The 18381-nt window shown below is 41.9% G+C and overlaps 1 non-coding gene across 1 annotated transcript; it reads left to right on the plus strand.

Annotated features, from left to right (window-relative positions):
- The first annotated feature begins 155 nt into the window (after nucleotides 1–155).
- TRNAI-UAU lies at nucleotides 156–249 on the plus strand. Its single transcript has 2 exons — nucleotides 156–193; nucleotides 214–249. It is a non-coding gene; the product is annotated as a tRNA-Ile (tRNA).
- The last annotated feature ends 18132 nt before the right edge of the window (nucleotides 250–18381 follow it).

Consider the following 18381-nt stretch of genomic DNA (forward strand, 5'->3'; position numbering starts at 1 on the left):
CCCCGCCGGTAACGGCGAGAGTGCGGCCCGGGCAGAGAGCCGGGCGGGCCCGGGGCCACTGCCCAGCGCGGGGTGCAGGCGGGCGGCGCGCCGCCCTTCCGGCGGCGGGGCCGGGCCGGAGCTTGGTAAAGCGTTCGGGAGAGCTTGGTGTCAGGGCTCCAGTGGCGCAATCGGTTAGCGCGCGGTACTTATACAGCAGTACAAAGCCGAGCAATGCCGAGGTTGTGAGTTCGAGCCTCACCTGGAGCACACAGCTTTTTTTGGGAGGGAAAACGGGCTTTTTTGGGACTGGGCCGCGCTCCCGAGGAAGAAGAGAAAAAAAGTCGACGGAAAAATTATACAGCCCAGGCAGCAGCGTGGGCCTCCACGCGTGGATTCCTCGCCGCCCACGGGCCTGTGCCTGCCGGGGCGCGGCGCTGTGGGGTTTTTAGCGTGCTGGGGGCGGGGGGGCACCTCGCTGTGAAAAGTCCGCACAACACAAAGGGAGCACACGCCGGGGCTGCCCGTGTTGGAGTGGTATATGTTTGTATGTACACATGGGTATGGGCACACATACCAACCGCTGTGTGGTATTCTCAGAGCAGCTTGTCAGTGTGGAGTAACGAGCACTTCCCAGGTAAAAGCTGCTTGTGTGAACTTGCTGGAAATAAAAGTTATTTTACACGGTGTTATTTAACGCAGAGCCCTACAACTGATATCTCCCCCCCCTTACTTTGCCTCCTTTGGCAATGACCATCTTTGTAACTGCTCATTACCTTGGTAATGCTTCACAAATGTGTAGGCCCTAGCAGGAAGGTAAATACAAATAATTTCAGATTTCTTTTCACAATTTGAGCGGCGACAGGGCCACGGGAAGAGGGCAGCTTCCTGGAAAAGAAAGCTGGGGGACGCTGCCTGAATGTTTGCTTAGGCCCAGGTCTTGTGACCACGCGTGTTAACGTCTAACATACTGCTGCAGCAGTGCAATTTATACTAAAAAGTTCAGGAAGACCCTTGAGATCATGCGTCCAGAGGTGACTTTGTTGCCCAGATCAGCCCCTTAATGTCTGTACAGCAGGCGTTAACTCCCCAAAGTGCTACTTTTAAGGTTTTTAATCACCACTTCCTACCTATTCTAGTTACCGCTTTGTCCCCTCTGAATTTTGCATTAACTTCATTGATTTTGATGAGGGTAAGGTCATGCCTGAAGCATGCTCACTATCATTATAAGGACGTCTAAATCAACAACGGAGATGTGTAATATATCAAAGAGCAAATAAAATTCATTCTTTGCTTGGAGTGAGTTTTGTGTTCTCTCCATCATGCCAGAGTGCCATGTCCCAGTGCCGAGGAATACAGACAGTATGGAGGCATGTTTGCAGAGCTACTGGAAATAGTATAAAATGAAAATGCTACTTTGGTGTAATTGGGGAAAAAAAACAAACAACCTAGCAGAGGGAGCAGGACTCCATTCCCCTGCCAGAGACCACTTTCTTCATGAACTGCGTGGGGCTGGTGCTGCTCCCTGTGGCCTCTCCCCTTCCCTGTGTGCCTCCAGGAACCTGTGCTCCCTTCCCCAAGGAGGAACCAGCAGTCTGGGGCCTTGCTTTGGTGCGGTGGGGGGCACGAGTGTGTAATTTGTGCCAAACGTGAGGTGCACCACGAAGCAGATGTTTGTTCCGTTCACAGCTTTTTTGCGACTTGTCCCTGCCATGCCGGACAAACCCGAGAGCGGTCCTGGGGCCTTCTTCTCAAGACCTCCTTCATGGCTCTGCCTGGCTTTTACTCCAAGATTATTTTTGTCTTGCCTCTGGGGGGTAGAAAAAGAGAAAAAAAAAGACCGAAATCACAGTGTGAGATGACACTTGTTTGCATTCCTGCCACAGAGGCCTTTCCTCCTGACGGACTCCTGGGCCTGAGACCAGAGAGAAACATGTTCTGAGGTAGGGATTTCCCACTGAAAATCCTGCTAAGTCAGGACAATTTCTGGGAATTTACTAGAAGTTGCTGTACAACAAAAGAGTGCTATTTATCTAATGGGTATTTACAAAATAAAGTGAACCCCTGGCAAAGCATGAAGGCTTCCTGAGGGAGGCAGGGCTGTGACAGAATCCGCCCTAGGCCTGGGGAGGCCTCGAAGAGCCTGAAGGGTGCCATGCATAGAATCATAGAATCGTCTAGGTTTAAGGTCATCGAGTCCAACCACTAACCTAACACTGCCAATAGCACCACTAAACCATGTCCCTCAGCACCACGTCTACACCAGGGATGGTGATTCAACCACTTCCCTGGGCAGCCTGTTTCAGTGCTTGATAACCCTTTCAGTGAAGAAATTTTTCCTAATATCCATCCTAACCCCTCCCTGGGGTGCAGCTTGAGGCCATTTCCTCTTGTCCCATCGCTTGTTACTTGGGAGAAGAGACCAGCCACTACCTCGCTACAACCTCCTTTCAGGTAGTTCACAGAATCAGTCACAGAATGGTTGGGGTTGGAAGGGACCTTTGGAGATCATCTAAGCCAATGCCCCTGCTAAGGCAGGTTCACCTAGAGCAGCTGGACAGGAATGCATCCAGGCAGATTTTTAATATCTCCAGAGAAGGAGATTCCACAACCTCCCTGGGCAGCTTTCTAGTTGTAGAGAGCAATAAGATCTCCCTTCAGCCTCCTTTTCTCCCAACTAAACAACCCCAGTTCCCCCAGCAGCTCCTCATAAGACTTGTTTTCCAGACCCCTCACCAGCTTTGTTGCCCTTCTCTGGACACGTTCCAGCACCAAAATGGCTTTCTTGTAGTGAGGGACCCAAAACTGGGCACAGTATTTGAGGTGGGGCCTCACCAGCGTGGAGTCCAGGGGGACAATCACTTCCCTAGTCCTGCTGGCCACACTATTCCTGACACAGTCCAAGATGCTGTTGGCCTTGGCCACCTGGGCACACTGATGGCTCATATTCAGCCTGCTGTCAACCGGTGCCCCCAGGGCCTTTTCCACCCATGAGCTGAGGTTTTATTTCCTTCCCCTGTTTTATTTCCTTCCCCAGGGGGCTGCTGTGGGGAGCAGCTGTGCCCAGGGAGGGACCAAGGTTTGGGCCTTGGAGTGGTTTCTCCAGGGTGTGCGAGGAGCCTGTCCTTGCGTGGAGCTGAGCTGGGGCTGCCATGGCATTGCCATTGTGCCCTCACCAGCTCTGACAGGGTGGAGTGCCCTGGGCTGTTGCTTACATTTGTAACTTTTTCCTGGAAATCAGATGTCTTACAGGCATATGAAAAGAAAGGATGTGGTTTTGTTTACACTAAGGTATTTTGTTATTGGGCTTTTTGTCATGAGTTGTTGGTTAATGGTTTAATGCTAGTTGGCAGTGGCTTATACATAATGTGTATATTTATATATGTAGATATACCAATATATGTATGTGTGAAGATACCTTTACACCATTATGGCAGAGCTCCCAATGTCTGTGTGCGAGTGCTGTCTTATTTTCTAAATCTGTAATGTACTCAGATGTTGTATTTAGAAAACACCTGTGTGTGAGCGATGCAACATGCCAGCTGTGCTAGTGTGATCTAGAGAGAGGTAACCCATCCTTCCCCCTCCTGCCTCCTCCCTGATTAATGATGTGGTTCACCTGTGCCTCGTTTTCCTTTGAAAACCAACTGCCAGAGGTTGTTGTCTTCCCTCTGAGCTGCTGCCCCACGTTCATCTGTGTCCTCCCTGGAGGTGGCTAGGGGAGCAGTCTTGGGGCTGCTGACAGCTGGCAAGGGACTTGGATGAGGCTATAGGTGCTCCTGGAAGTGCCCTTGGGAAGTAAAGGTTTACTGATGGTGAGTCTTCCATCTGTGTGGTTTATCTAGGAGTCTGCCTCTTCTAGCCTATGCCATGTTCTTAATTTGTGTATTTGCCTGGTGTGGCTGGCATGCCTGCGGGCCTGTACCTCCCTAACTCCTCTTCAATCTTTCCTAGTTCTGTTCTAAAAAAGCCCCTCTTAAAATTTGTGTTGCTCTTCATTTAATGTTGAGTATGGAGTGTGTGTACTCTATGGGCTTATTCTGGCTGCTCTGAGTTCACCCTGACTGTGGAAAGAAAAAAGGCTTGCTTGTAGACACAGAGAAACTTTATATGTGTGTTGCTTATTGCTGGAAAGGGAATTTACAAAGATCTGGCCATTGCCTGATCTTGGACAATTAATAGTAATCAAGTTAGGGAACAGGTTTGTGTTTATCCCTATATGATCTTGCTCAAACAGGGAGTCCCACTGGAATAGGAAGATGCAGATCTAGGAGAAGGAAAGAGAAGCTTGTGCAGGGGAGCCCTTCCTGAAGTTTTATTTCTAAGAGTGGCAACTTATGTTTCTTTGAACGTATCAGTCTGGAACTTTCCATGATATTGGGGCTTGCATACCCTAACGAATGCCTATAAAAGCCTACAATAAAGGCTTGGCCCACCTATTTGTTTTTAAACTCAAGTGATAAATATTTTTATTCTTAATTTTACAAATAGTAAAGTCAGTAAGAGTCTGTTTTTCATAACTTTTCCAATAGGTGGCACTGTCGGCCCACAAAGCAAAAAAGAAAAACCGAAGCAAAAACATTTCCAGACATTCTAAAAATAGAAATCACTCGCCAAATGCTCCGCTGTGCACAGCGGAGAACAATAGGCAAAAATTCCAAGGCTTGCTTAGAAAACAAAGTCCACTGGAGGTATACATGTGTTTGGGTTTTGTTTCGGTTTCACCCACTTCTCTTAGTAACATCTTGAGGACCTTTCTGAAATTAAAATCTATTGAATAGTTGTGTTTGGAATAACAGAGGTGGTTGGGGTGTATCGTGTGTTTTAAGTCTGTATGAATTCAGTACTGTGTCCAAGTGCCAGTATAGCAGGCCCAGCTTAGAGTCTCTTGAACAACATTTCTAAAGAATAGCTGGTGTTAAAGGCTTTTGTGCAGCGTTGCTTAAGGTCCAGGTGGCTGCTTCCCAGCGAGGGTGCCCATGCTATAAAGGTATCAGGCTTGGAAGCAGCTGCTGGGAGGAGAGGAACAAAATGTAGGTGCTTGAAAGTGGTGGGGAAGGACTGTTTTAAACCAAAACTCAAGCTTCCTTGGCAAAGAGAAGGGCTGAAAGATGAAGGGGATAGTTGGGCTCATACAGGCTGAGAGAAGGAAGCGAAGTTAGAACAACTTGTAAGATCAGTAGAAAAGCAAGCTCAGAAAGAAAGAATTCATGCATTGGTCTCTGAAACTGGGAAAGTGGATATTACAAGGAAAGAGAAAAAAAGAGAAAGGGGGGGAGAGAAAGAAAGGAATGGAAGGAGGGAACAGAGGGAGCAGGTAGAAGAACAGCTTTTTAAAAAAAAAAGTAATAGTAGATTTGTCTGTCTGGCTATAGCTACATGAATGTGCTGCTTAGGTCAGTGAAAAGCAAATGCATAAGTGTTAGCCAGTCCAGCCAACCTAAGATGGAGCTGCTGTAGAAAGCAAACTAGCCAGTACATTTTGCTTAAGCAAGGACTGATTGCAAGAGGCAGGTTTTTCCTCTCTGTGTGTTTTGAGTGGTTACTTTAGTGTGGCAATCTAAGAGACCCCTTGGTCTCTCTAGGGATTGAAGCTGGTGTTGGGAGGGATAGAGAGCTCAGCCTTATGGTTTGGAAAAGGAAGGAAATGGACAATCAGTACTGGATTTTGTTCCCATTTAATTTTCTTGCTTATGCTGAGTTTGCTGTGTTAGGTTCTGCTTTTAAGGTGGAAAAAGACTCTTGGTTTCTTCAAATAGTTTTGGTGAAGCCTAAATATTTGGAAACTTGGAAAAGTCTCAAAACATAGCAAAACAAACTAAACGAGACCCAAGGAAAGAACAAGATGTGGAAGTGGCTGAAATAGCAGGGGATAGTCAGGGAGTCTCCAATTAAAAAAATTTTGGAGGAGGTATGCTCCCTTGAAGGAGGCAATTGACTCTGTACTGCCTGCTTTAGTTGAGAGATCTTTATACGCAGTTATACAGATTTATGGTAGTGTTAAGAAATACTTCTAGAAATTTTACTATGAAGTTCCATGTATGAAGATTGTGGAGGAGGATAAAGCAAAAATTTTTAAACAATTGTCTTCTGAAAAGATTGTATAAAAGTCTTAAGAGCCAATTGTATTGAGGTCATGTGGCTATAGGGTATGACTTAAAGACTTAGATGGTTTTCTGAAGAGAAGCTGTCAAATTACTCATAAACATGAACATCCAGAATTATTTGCAAGGTCTCAGAGTCAGTTGACTTCGCTGCTTGCATTTGCTTTCCATGTATCCTGCCCATTGAAACAGGGATGAGAGTTGGTTAACTATACAGCTTAATTTTAAGCACTATTTACGTGCTGTTTAAAGGAGGAATTTAAGGAAGAATTTAAAGAAGGATATACATTTGTCTTTAAGGAAAGTCACATCAGACCTGTCCCAGTATGTATGAAAGCTATTTAATATTAAAAAGCTGTTAATAATGCAATTTTATGAAGCTTTGCTAGTGAGTTGCACCCTGGAAAATGGCTTTGTCATTTTTCCAAAAACTCATACGTTGTTGCAGGAAGCTGAAAATGTCTTAGAAGTGAAAATAGGAAACGGATGCTGGATTTGCAGGTGCTTTCAGCCAAAGTGAGTGGGGTTGTCTCTGTATTAAGTGCCCAGATCCAGGCTTGGGGAGTTACTGGTTTTTGCATGCTGTGGGCTGCTCTGCCTCTCTCTCCACTGACCTTGCTTCTGCCCCACCTTGCTCCTCATGGAGGGGCTTAGTCTCAATAGATGGCACTTTGCTCAAGTGCTCTAAGGGTTTCACACTGCAAGGTGAGGTCTGTGCTGGTCACTTTGTTTCAGTACATCCCTGTGGATAGGAGGTGATGTGCTTCCCGGGGCGGCTCAGGAGGGGCTGCGTGGACGTGGGTGTCTGTAGGGTGGTAATGGCTTGGGCCCACTCAGTGGCCAAGTCCTTTGTTGGATCCAGCTCTAACGCTTCAGGAGTACTGGTTCCTTCCCGAAGACTTGCAAAGTGAGTTAAGCTTGGTGGCTGTGTCCCACTGAAATCAATGCCATTAAAAAATGCCTACATTCAGATCAATTCAGATTTATAGGTGTTTGCGTATGTATTTAAGTCCTTAATAGCTTTGAAAACTTGACTGCTAATACTGAACAGTTTGCAAGGCTTATAGTAACCTACATCTGTTAAAAATACTGCTGTGGCTGATGGGTGTATCTGATTGTTTCTGTCATTCTCATTTAGCTATTCTGTGCCTGCGGTATAACCTAGCCAAAAAAATACTTACTGCTCTTTATTATGATAAAGGAAAAGTTTGATGTGCCTGTGGTGTTATTTCTGAAGTTCTTAACATACAATATCTTTGAAATTTTTTTTTCTGGAGTCAGAGACTTCTGTATCATTGGGGGTACTAGAAATTCTATGGTGTATCTTTGTGTTTGAAGGCAAATTTGCTAATAGAGAATTAGGGTACTTGCCTCATTTTTTTTAGCCCTTTGACAGGACAACACTTGGCCAATTTTTCAGAGGTATTTAGGGATGCCTGCCCGATGTTGATGTTTGTCTACCTGTTTCTAAGCATATGGATTTTTAAAGAATATCTGTTGCAAATGTAATGTGTTTGAAGTATTCTTGCAGGAGTAGCCTCTGTTGTCTAAATACCTCTGAAAGTAAAAGCCAAACTGTCAAGGAATCAAGATTGAGGTGACTGTTTTTGAAATGTAGTATTAATATATAATACAAATGGGTGCTTTTTCACCAGTGTCAGTGAATTTGCTTCAAGTTCCATAAGAGGATAAAGATTGGCCCAAAGTAATGGGAAGCTTATGTCTGGCTGTGAGGAAACCAGGAAATTCATGGGCTTAAAGTATGACCTACTGCAATATTCAGTATGTGTGATTTTTGGCATGATTCGGCAGTAAATAGTAGTTGAAAACAGAAGCACAAATTACAGGGTAAATAATTCAGGCAAAAGAGAGGCCTCCTGCTTATGCATACATAGAAAAGGAAATGGAAGTGGGACCACAAAGTACAATTGCTGGGAAGAAGAGCAGCAGTTTGGAACATCCACAGCTAAAACTGTGGAAACAATCCTTCTGGATGACACCTGAAGTCAGAAGGGCATAATCATCTCGTTTGTATGTATGTGTGTGCACTGCCCAGTAAACTGTGTGAAGACTGCTACGCTTGGCAGGCATCATTTTGGAGGGGACTCTCTGTTCTGCGGCTGCTGGGTTGGAGGATATAATCAGCATAATGCTGCTTTGGTAGATGATCTAATAAACGTCTGTGACTTGACTTTCAAAAGTTGGTTTTTTTTTGGTTTTTTTTTTTGGTGGTCACGGGGCTATAGATGCATCAAGCACTAGAAGGAGAGAACTTCTTATACTAAATTGTTTTTTTCATCTTTGACTTTGCATTTTGTTCTGTATTTAAATAGTTTTGGCTGCTGACATAAAGCAGTGCTTGTCTCCTACTCTACACATAGAGAGCCACCTAAGCTATGTTCTTGCGTGAGATTTGGTATGATAACGTTTTACTCTTCTGGCAAAAAACAGAGCCAAGGTAGTCCCAACAGATGTGGTTGGCTAGCACTGTGGCTGAGTGATCTGGCTTCTGTTTTTTTCATTTGGAGTAAGGTGGGCTTTCAGAAATCAACAGGTCCCTTCCATGGGTGAGGTGCAAATTAAGGCAAAAAGCTGGATGAACCGTTAGCACAGTAACTTCTCTAGCTTGGGCATCTTTTAGTTGCTCTTGGAGGTTAGGTTGCCTTGGCTTAATGTGTACCAGGTTTTTCATGGTGAGGAGGAGGGGAATTACTGGTGTGTGACTTCTGCTGTGCCAGGAGCTGAGGAGGATGGCTAGCAGCGTTGATCAGGTGTGACCCATGGTGAGCTGTTGCTTCAAGATTGCTTCCTTGTGCAGTGTGATAATTGGAAAATGATAATTCCTTACTGACTCCAGTGAATACTGGTTTGAAATGCAAACTGGACTGTATTTAATTTTTATATGGAATTTTTCTACTTACTAAATTACTTGTTTTCTCTGGAAGCTAATCCATAGGATAATGGGGTGGAAATTTCTGTAGCTTACTCCATTAAATGGCTGCTGGACAATGTAAGAAATTGGGGCTTAAGGGTCAATTTGGAAAATCTTAGACCAGAAATTTCTAGTAACTATTGTGGTTTGGATACAATTGAAATTAGAACAATACATCTAAATTCAATTGTACTTGTATTGGCTAAGTAATAATCTTAGAGTAGATGTGAACAACACATGTTGGAGACTAACAAGCTGTATCCTGATAAACTTACAACTGATAGAAACAAACTGGTGAAAAAAGTGGTAGTGATCATAAGGTATAAAACTGCTGGTCCTAGCTGGCCCACTCAATAAATAGTCCTGAAGGAATATTAGCAGCATTAGTAGTAGTAGCATTTAGCCATCTGGCTTGGCTTCTCTGGGAGGTTTAAAAAAAAACAACACAAAAACCCAAACAAAAACCAATCAAAAAAAATACCCCACCAAACCCACTGTTAGTGGAATTGCATCCACTGAAATTATAGGAGGCCCTGCATTTCAGTGTTGCAGTTGGATCTGCAAGTGCATCCTGCACTTGGATCTCATGTGATCTTTTGATTTGATAGGGCAGATGTTTCCTTGATTTTTGTGAACTACCAGTGTTCCATGAAGAGCAGTCACTTCAGGCTACCATGCATCAGTCTAACCATGCTGGTAGTCTGAAAGAAACCTTGAGGTGGCTTCAAACCTAAGAACCTTTGTCCTGTAGCACTGGTGGCTCCAGCTTCAAGCTTGTGTTGCCCATTGCGCTGTGGACAAAAAAAAAAGCTGGTTTTGTCTCTTGTGTAATGAAAACTAGTGTCTTTACTGTTTCTTTGGCTTGGAATTGTAAACATGAGTGATCTGGCAAAAATGCTTCTTGCTCATTCTTTACTGAGTGGGTATTTATGAGCTACTCTGAGTAAGTCTTTGGTACCGCTGCCACTGCATTTCCCACGCATTCTGTTTGTGTGTTGTTTTACTGATAAACTCTTTTCATCTTGTGGCTGTGTTAAACACCATAGCTTTCACAAATTACCAACTTAAGTGTAAAATGTCTGCTTACTACATCTAATTTTTTTGACTGACATTTAATTTTTTCCTTAAGATTTGGCTGCCTTCATCTTGTAAGAAAATGAAGCTATGGATGAATGTTTTAATCTCTGAGCAAAGGCTTTTTTTTTTTTGCCTTTATGCGATTGGCTTTCTGGGCTGCAAGCACACATCGCTGGCTCATGTTGAGCTTCTCATCAACCAATACCCAGAAATCCTTCTCCTCAGGGGTGCTCTCAATCCATTCTCCATCCAGCCTGTATTTGTGCTTGGAATTGCTATGACCCAGGTGAAGGACCTTGCACTTGGCCTGGTTGAACTTCATGAGGTTTGGCCCTGCCTCTCAAGCCTGTCCAGGTCCCTCTGGATGGCATCCCTTCCCTCCAGGGCGTTGACCACTCCACACAGCTTGGTGTCATTGGCAAACTTGCTGAGGGTGCACTCAATCCCCCTGGCCATGTCACCAACAAAGATGTTGAACAGTACTGACTCCTGAGGAATACCACTTGTCCGTGGTTGCCACTTGGACATTGAGCCATTGACCACAACTCCTTGAGCGTGGCCATCCAGCCAATTCCTTATCCCCAGCTGGTCCATCTGTCAAATCCATGTCTCTCCAGTTTAGAGACAAGTCCTGTCATGCAGGACAGTGTCAAATACTTTATACAAGTCCAGGTAGATGGTGTCAGTTTCCTTTTATCAGTGCAAGTGATGCAATGTGAATCCATCATAATTACTGGTGAGCTGCACCGAATTACATGATATGATTGAGGCTGAATTTTTCCAATGGATTTTATTGACGAAAGGAGAGATGGTAACAGAGAGGCAGGCTGTGTAACAGTGCTGACTTGATGAGTTTGTTTGTTCTCCTGTGTATAGAAGAGACTGATTTCTTCTGTTCAGTGTTACCCATTAGGTTGCTTACAATCTGTTCAAAGTGATTATCAACTACTATTCTAATACACTAGTGGTGCTCTGTTCTTGTTTACTTCAGTGCAAGGCATAGATGAATCAGGCTTGTACTGTTAAGCATCTGTATCTGGTAAAGCAGTGGCTCACATCCTTGATTTGCTTCTGCTGATAGAAATTGAGGTCCATGTTCACTGAGCTAAACTGGATTATTTCACGTTTATACTGGTGAAATGGGAACAAAAATATCTGGCGTGTGCTTTAAGTGTTGTACTAGGATAAACTCTTTAGTCTCATTTATCTGAGAAGTGCTAATCAAGCAGTAGAAGACAGGGCATGAATATCAGACTGCTTCATGGGTAGCGGTTGTGCAAGACAGACCATACTACGTGAGAGCTCTGTATGCATAGCTAAATTTAGTTACCACAGCTAATGTAGGTCACAGTGAAGATGACATTGTGGTACTTTCACATGAGTTCCTTTTTTTTCTTTAGTGGCTTTTGCAAGGCAAACAACTTTGGTTTGGCCCACAGATGAAAAATGTCTTTTCTTGGCAAACTGGATATGAATTTTGGCAATTACAGCAGGCCATATCTGTCAGACGAGAGGACAACGCATTATTCCATGACTAGATGTGGGTAAATAAAAAACAATTAAAAATATAGACTCCTAAGTTTTCCAACATGTCTGCCACCATTGGGTGCAGCCCTGGTAACTGGAACAGCAGCCAAGCTGCTGGAGGGGATGGTGTCCACCCTGATGGGCAGCTTCCCTTTGTGCGTAGCCAGAAGAACCTGCAGGCTTGGATGTTCTACTCCAGAGTTGTTACTATGCATGAAACATTACTTTTGGGGCCTGCTGCTGAGACGGGTAACCTTCTGCAAGGCTGTGGTGCTGCATTGTAGGCAACACATGAAAACACGTGGGTTATTACCAGGTGTTGGGTGGCCATCCAATTAGAGCTACTGTACTTGACTACAGTTGAACTTGTATCTGTATGTAAAAAAGCTTGATCCAAAATTATTTGTTACTCTTCCTCAAATTGATCAGGTTAAATAGGTCAAAATAGCTTTGAATATTCGAAAGCCTGTAGCTGAATCTCTGGAAATACTAATTAGACCACTAAGACAACCAATTTTCAGCAGATGGCAGCATTGCACTCTGTAACTTCATTTTTTCAGTGGTGGTTTTGCAGTTCTACTACTTAAGCTGATAGGAGGCTGCCAGCTAAGAAGTAATGCAAAACCACTTCTAAAATGTTTTGAAATGCAGGTCTTAGTAGATTATGATAATTGGGTATTGTTTCAGACTCGGGGTTTCCATATGGAAAATGCCATTGTGCTGCATAATAGAATACACTAAAAAGCAATGCGAGTACACCTAAATCTTACGTTAATTCTTTAAGTAATTGCTTTGAGACAGACAAGGCTGTTTGATAAAAGTGTTCTTATTTGTGAAAACACTAGCAAATCAAAGATGCAAGAGTTCAAACTGGAACCATGTGTGTAGAGCTGTAAGTGACTTCCTGCATACTATGTCTTTTAAGGCTGCAACACTCCCCCATTCTTTAGAAAAAGACATGCTGACTTTCCTGATCGTTTTTGCACTATACTTTTTAGACAACATGCAGCCTGATCGTCAGAGCCCATAACTAGCCAGATGTACAAGTGGACATACCCTCATTAAGTTTTCAAATGTTGGAAAGTGTTCAAAGGTTCAGATGCAATAGTTACTTTTTGTCTGTGAGAACTCGGTTAAGAATATTGCATTCTATTAAAGCACATGCTTGCTTATACATTCGATCCGGTCAATTTATAGCAATTATGGCAAAATTGGAGAGGTTCTCCCCACTGCCCCACTTCTCCTGTTGATTCATGGGAGTTCTATGGAGGAAATGAAAGCTGTTCCTGCTACTAAAGGAAAACACTGATTTCAGAGACCTCTTCAAACTTTTAGTTCCAGGTAGGCATCTGCCTGTGATATATTACTATATACATAATCCTAAACTGTATAAGAGATTTCTCTTTTTTTTTTTTTTTTGGTATTCTCTTAGGGAGAACATAAGGATATTCTTAGGTTTGGCACAAGATCCACTTTGAGAGTACTTCATTACAACCAGCTAGCACTGATGTAAATGGCAACACAAAACACAAGGCAATAATAAATGTAAACTAGGTCAATCATTGCAGCCACTCAGAAAGAGGTTAAAAAACATACTTCTCTTGCAGATTATGCCCCTGGAACTGTTGGATAGAAGCAAGTATCTGGGTATCACTTAAATTAGTGGTGTCTTTAGGAAGCTTTATGCACCTACTTCAGAGTAAATGAAGAAAGCTTCATTGTTTTCCTCTCCTTTATTTTTTTCTTGCAGGACAAAAAATAGTATAAGTAAAATCAAAGGTCAGGCTGAATCGCTTGGGTTGCACTCTGGGACAGTTCTGCCTTTTTTCTACACAAGAGCACCACAATGAAAATTTTTAATTATTCTGGTTTTTGCAGTAAAAGAATATTGCAGGTGCCAGATCGTTTTGCTGAGATGAATGAATAGTTGTTCAGTTATACGCTGTCAGGATGTGACTGTCTCAGTATTCTGGAACAAATTAAATATATGCAAATTTCACTTGAATTGGTGAATTTCAGGAATATCATCAGCATGGGAATTGGTATTTTGAATTGAAAGAGCTCCCCATACTAGTCACATCTTCAGAATATGGTCTGGAGGTCAGAGCAGTCGAATGTACTTTCTTTTTTTTTTTCCCAAACCACATAAAAGTATTAGTGAACAAAAGTTGTGTGTTATGTAGTAGAAATCTGTGGCAAGGGAGTTTTTGGCCTACTTGGACTTCCATTGCAACTTGAACAGAGTAATAAAAATTGGAATTAATTTCCTGTCTTTATCAATGGTTAAATGGAGCTTGCATAAGCCTGTTTAAAACAAAAAAACCAAAACAAACAAACAAAAAATCTTGATTAATGTTGCAGGAGGAAGTACTTTGAAAAGATAAGCAAACTTCATATTTTATCTTTTGAAGATGCATAGAGACTAGGATTCACAGCCCTGTGTGCATATATTGTGAAAATTTATTATTAATTATCTTTCATCTGAGTGACATTTTAAAGCTTTGGCATAAAGATTTTGGATACTTTGAATAGAGTCATCCTTTAATTTTTGCCCTCTACAGTTAAAGTCAGTATTGTTGTATGCTCACGCGAGGGAGAAAAGAGGGGCAGGGGAGGGGAAAGGAAGCTCTTAACTGTATCTGCCCCTCAAAAAATCCAAATAAATGTCAGGAGATTTTTTTGGTCTAGGAATTAAGTCAGACAATCAGTCTCCCATATCTCTTTGAGTATTAAGTTTGTGAGATAAGTCACTCCTAAAACAGCATTCACAGATCATTTTGGACTGTTGAACAAATTTTTTTTTTTAAAAAGACACAAACACACTTAAGAAAAAAAAAAACAACAAAACAACCAAAAGCCACCCTCATACAATAAAGAAAAAAAAACCAACCAACCCAAAAAACTCCCAACCAACTACTGAAGTCAGGTTTCACCTTGAGAAACTTGTCCTCTCTTCCTTTACTGTGTTGGAATGAGTTCTGGGGAGGGCAGCTACTTTGGGTGGCTTCTGCTGTTGGAATTTTGTCTGGGAGAATGTATATTGGTCTGGTTTTGCAACAGCATTTTATATCAAGAAGAGTTGCGCTGCAGTAACAACAGGTTTAATGGTGTCTTAATTCCTGGTGTCACTTCAGTAACTCTATAGAGCGTGTCCTGGATTTGAGATAAAATCTTAAAGATGAAAATAATCTTCTAATCTGTAATATCCATTTGTGTGCTTTTTCAGATTTGAACAACAGACTTGCTTCTCATCTGCTTGAACGAACATGTTTTCATATTTTAATGAAATACTGGATTTTGTGACTCTGGTCTTCTAGGGGATATTATAAACTGCTTAAATAATCTAGTTTATCTTTGAGAAACTGAGCAACACTTCCTGTGAAAATGAGCGTGATGTGTGAATCTACCAGTTCCCCATGTCCCCGTTGCAGTTGACATGGTTGATGTAGTAATTAAGGACTGATCCAGATGACTTTAGATGATGCTCATCATACGGTGTGGGGAGTTCTGGGTGTGTAACAATGTGGAACATTGGTGGCTCAGCGTTTAGGGGTTATGTACTCTGCATATGACAGGAGATGCCATGAGTTTCCTCTTTAATACTCCTAATGAATTAATTTGTAGGGTGGTTGTTGCTTTTTTTCATAGCAAATAAGAAGGTAACGAGTTTGATCTTTGTTTGCTAAAGATCTTCTTTCTTAGTCTATTATACGTGATTGTTGCCTACCTTTCCTGAATACATAGTAAGTGCTCTTCATTTACATGTTCAAGAAAACAGAATAAAAGATGTTTTTTCATGTGTTACAGCTCCGTATTTGTTATTTGCATATTGTATACATTTTAGAAGGGATCTATTCAAATTGCTGTGTAAACATTTCAGAAAGACTCCCTTGGGCTCTGTTGTTTGCTTTTATAGGGCGGATAATTTAAGAATTGTTTCTTTTTAAAGGATTAACAGCTTTAAGAAAGTGCTTTCTAAAGAGTTGCTTTTGTTTTCAAAGTGGGACAAAGTCGGCTGGCAGACTGGCTTTCAAAGCATCTCAGTTCTGGTGTACTTTGAAACTTGCCTAAAGAAATGATTTCCTGACTTGTATAGCCAAGGTTTCTTCTTCAGAATACGACTTTAAAAAGCCTGCTAGGAGGACTGTCTCTAGTGTTTGGAAAAAAGGAGAGATCCTTATAGATGCTAAAACTGTGAACCGAGATAGAATGTTAAACATACATAAAATTACTAAAATTGGACAAATACATTCACAAAACTCAAGATCTGTTTTATCTTTCCAGAGAGAGGGAATTATGGCATTCTGGGATTTTTTTATTGTTGCTGTGTGATGTGTGTTTAACAAAAGCTGTTTAAAGACACAAGGAGGAAAGACAAGGTTTGTAGGCAAAGGCTATGTCACAGTTGGGCTGGTACAGCTGGTAAAAGCAGCCGAGATTCCAGGTACCCAAGGCCAGGCACCTGCATGAGTATGGGAAGTGTTAGGCTTCAAAGCTAAATATATGGGGGAATGCGACCGATTGGATCATGTCTGTAAGAGGGACCATCTCCTACGTCTGGAGCAGAGATGACACTTGAGACAGAGGGGTGCTAACGAGGAGGTAGCGAATTCCACGTGGGAAAGGATTCTGACATGTGAAAAGGTGTATGGTTTCTGTTTGGGAATGGGGGAGAGGCTGTATGTGGGAAAGCTGAGGAGATGTGTCACACCTTCACTGAGTGGGATGTTTAGTATCCAGTACAGCTGTGACTTTCACTTTCCAGGATAACTCTTTTATGAAGTAGCGTGAAGTCATGATGTCATATATAAATCAATTCATGTATTATAGAATGAGGAAATCTGAAGGGTTTTTAAAACATCTATTTCCACTCTTAAGTTTGGTGGAATCAAGGAAATGACTTATCCTGTTTTATTTGCAGCAAAAAACCTATAATAATCATCACTGATGGAAGGGTCTGGTTTGGATTCTGGTGTTGTGTACAGAAATGGTCTCTGTTTCACTCTCATTGAGAGATGAAGTACAAGAGTGTTTCATATTTCAAGTGGGAAAAGAGTTAACTACTAGACTAGATCAACTTTTAAGTGATAGCTTTCAGCTAAAGTAGGAGGTCAGCCTTGTTTCTGAGCTCCTCTTATCTGCAGACATTTTCTATGTGTTGGCTCTGTTAGCTCACTGCCGTAACATCCCACAAATATTTAACAGATTTATCTTATAGCATCCCTTCAAAATAAAGACATAATATTCCTTTCTTGCTGGTAGATAGTGGGGGGAAAAAAGCAAAGGGATCTTTGTGTCTTTGAAGTCAGATATTTAGCATATTAAACTTTTCTGGGAAAGAACAGAAGCATTATAAAATACAGTATTTGCTTCAATGCAGGATTTTTTTTCCTACTACGTTTTTAAAATCTTTTGGTTTTGTTATGCTGCAGTCTGCAGTTGTACATAAAAGTTGCAGTGGGAATAATACTTATATATAATTAGATAATATCTATCACTCTAAAAGCATAGGTTTTAAAATTTGTACTTGGATGAATGCTTGTATTTTCTGAAGCATCCCAGTTACCAGCAGGAAGGCATCTTTACGGTGAAGACTCAGCTTCTAAGTGAGAAAGCGGAACACTCTGCTGTCTCATTTGTGTAGCATGAAAGCAAGGAGCATGCATTTAAAGTGAATGGCTCTGGAACTTGGTTAGCCCTGCATTTTAATGTGGTGGTTTTAATACCTAAACTATTTGTTTTCAAGTCTTAACAAAGCCACGTGTCTCTTATCTAAATTCAGGCAATGTGAAACTCTTATCATTCTGACTCTGTAGAAATATGAGGCATGAATATGGGAACTTAAAGCTTATCTTAATAGTGAAATTGTAAATTGGGATGGTGAATTTGTAATAGTAGATACTGCTCTGTTGCTGATCTTTCTTCTTTCCTTTTTTTCCCTTGCTACATCCTTCAGTTGCATCAGAGTAAATCATTGTGTAGAGAACCTTGTGGTAACTGTGCAACTTTCAACCCTCATTGCAATTCATACCCGTATTCCCTTTTCACGTAAATAAAATTTTAAGCCATTGCCATCTGATAGCTGCTTGAGATGGCAACTATTTTACCCTTCCCTGTAACTGAAAACAACAACAAAACCCCTCCATAAACCTTAAGGAATATGTTCCCTGACAAACATGAGAGCGTTATGCTACCCCTGTGACAGTTTTGATGTTTAGTTCTGACAATTCAGAAATGGACAATGGGAAGTGCTGCTATGGAAAGATGTGCAGATCTGAAGCCCCAACAAATCTTGCGGCTGCGTGTATCTGCAGAGCTGAGGTGCTCTCAGAAATAGGAGTGAGGACTCTCTTCTGCTTAGTGAAGCAGGCAGATCCAGCTGGCCTTCAGAGAAGTTGTGGAGTTTTTCTGTTCTGAGTCTCACTCTTTTCTCCCTGCAGTTAGAAATCAAAGTGGATGCCATAGTGATTGCTGTGTAATTCTTGCATTTGCCACAGGCCTGTCCTGCAGATAGGGGAACATATGGGGGCTAACCTACAATTAATATTTTTTTTTTTTACCATATGGCTGTTAAGAGGGAAATTAAATCATCATCTTTGACTGGGATTATTATGCTTTTTTCCAACAGAATTAAAGCAACTTCTCAAGATCTAGTCATTATCTTGTTTCCAAGGCACATTTTTCTTTTCTGGTAGAGTCTTAAACACCACACAGCCATTTTTATACTTTCAGTGTATGTTACTGGATTTGCCAATGCATGCA

Source organism: Calidris pugnax, unplaced genomic scaffold, assembly GCF_001431845.1.
Source record: "Calidris pugnax isolate Ruff unplaced genomic scaffold, ASM143184v1 scaffold24, whole genome shotgun sequence".
Taxonomy (NCBI): domain Eukaryota; kingdom Metazoa; phylum Chordata; class Aves; order Charadriiformes; family Scolopacidae; genus Calidris; species Calidris pugnax.